Here is a 1,831-nt window from a genome sequence, read left to right as displayed (position 1 = left end):
AGGTCTTTCCACTTCTCTAGGTTTTGCTTTCCTAATCTATTCAGTGGCAAAACAGATTGGGATCAGGTAAAACTACAGGCCATGGATATGCTGAGGAAAATGAAAAAATACCAGGACATTTTCAAGGTCATCTTACTGCTATGGCTGCTGGGCCTGCCTGCAGACTGGGAAGTTGAGGATAACATGACAAGACAAATGTAAAAATGCCCAGAATGGAGTTATGAATATAGCGGTGGTCGAGCATGTGGAGGTGGAAACCTCTAAATGACCACAAGTGAGGAGGAAAGAAGGGCTTCCCTGCTCAGGGGTGAGGGGGTGGCCCCCTGAATGGAGCTCCCTGGAACCATGGATGACCCTTGCTGTCACTTCTTGCAACCCTGAGCTACAAAGAATTGAGTCCAAGAATAGTATCCGTTATGATAAAACTGCTGGATGTGTGGGTTGAGAGTGAGGGAGAAGGGGAAGTACCACACTATCAGGGCTGAGGAATCACCTTTTGGGTGGAATGTCAGAACACCCAGTTCACTCATACTCGGTTTACTCATTTGGCTATATAGGGGTTCACATCTTGAGTCCATATCACTCATCGCATCCCCTCCATGGAGATAAGCATAACACAGTTTCTGCATCCAGGAGCTCACTTTCCAGTTGGGGAGGCAACCACAAGAATAGATCAATATGTGATAGGTGGTAAGAAGGACGTAGTTCAGGAGAATGTAGGAGCACAGGGAAGGACACGGGATTTACTTGGGAAAGAGGTCAGGGAAGTTTCTCTAGAGAACATGAGCATCTTTTTTGTCGTGTATTTGAGAGTTATTTGTTATCATCGTTTATTGGCTCCCCTTGGCTTTCCAGTCTCCACATTTGTCCTCCAGGTGTTCCAAATGGCACCAGTGCCTAAATCTCGGGGTGGGGGGAGTTAATCTTGGGGTGGCTAAACAAAACGATACAAGTCCTTTTTACTCTCAGTGTGGACTTCCACTGGGTGCAGACACAGTATTGTTGTTAGGATCTTCACGAAGACCCCTCAGAACCTTTTACCTCCATGAGCCAAAGATCGGATCAAGGCTAGGAAACAAAAGTCAACAGACAAACTCATTGTGTGGCTCAATGATGACTAATCACCCATTTTATCAATCATTATTCTCCTGAAACCCAGAACAGGCATTCTCCTAACCCCTCCACCCTGCTCATTCAGACAGCTGCTCTGGTGGGGACTGAGACTTAACTTGGAGCTACTCATCTACAGCTGAGAGACAGCCTTCTCCATCCTTCAGGCTTCCTGACACTTTGTTTCTTCCTCTGACATGACACTTAGCTTATTCCACCTCGTGGCATAGTTATTTCTGTCACTGTCAATGCCATCTCTAGACATGGAACTCTTCGAAGGCAGGGATGGGGCTTCGTTCAGCTCTGTCTGCCCTGAAAAACAGCAGATGGTTAGTACATTGGGTTGAATAAAAATGTCATAGATAACGAAGTCTGTGTGAATCCAGAGAACATGAGACACATTCTGCTTCTCTTAATGTAAGGTCCTTGATGCATGAAGATGAAACTGCACCAACTAGGAAAGGCCAGGAGAGGTACCAACACATATGCTACCAGGGAACACGGAACATTGCAGCTGGGGGCAAGGGTCTTGGAGACGATCAGAACATTTGAAGCAAGAGCTGTTCAAAGAAAAGGGGGAGAGAACAGAGGAGAGAAGTGCAGCTTGTGTGTGCGGGTGGGGGAGTGAGGGAGAATGCTGAGGTAGGATGACCTTGTACTTTATGTAATGACCCTGAAGTACCCCAGGATGCTGCTCCAACCTCTCCTATGGCTCCCAGAT

At 46.8% G+C, this 1,831-nt stretch overlaps 1 protein-coding gene across 1 annotated transcript in view; it reads left to right on the top strand.

Annotated features, from left to right (window-relative positions):
* Positions 1 to 1,831, top strand: part of CCL4L2 (chemokine (C-C motif) ligand 4-like 2) — a 17,137-nt gene that overhangs the window by 10,567 nt on the left and 4,739 nt on the right. The window lies entirely within an intron of this gene.

This window comes from Mandrillus leucophaeus, unplaced genomic scaffold (genome assembly GCF_000951045.1).
Source record: "Mandrillus leucophaeus isolate KB7577 unplaced genomic scaffold, Mleu.le_1.0 Scaffold590, whole genome shotgun sequence".
NCBI classification, from domain to species: Eukaryota; Metazoa; Chordata; class Mammalia; order Primates; family Cercopithecidae; genus Mandrillus; species Mandrillus leucophaeus.
The sequence above is the reverse complement of the archived record's forward strand: the minus strand, read 5'-3'. Positions and strand labels throughout refer to the sequence as shown.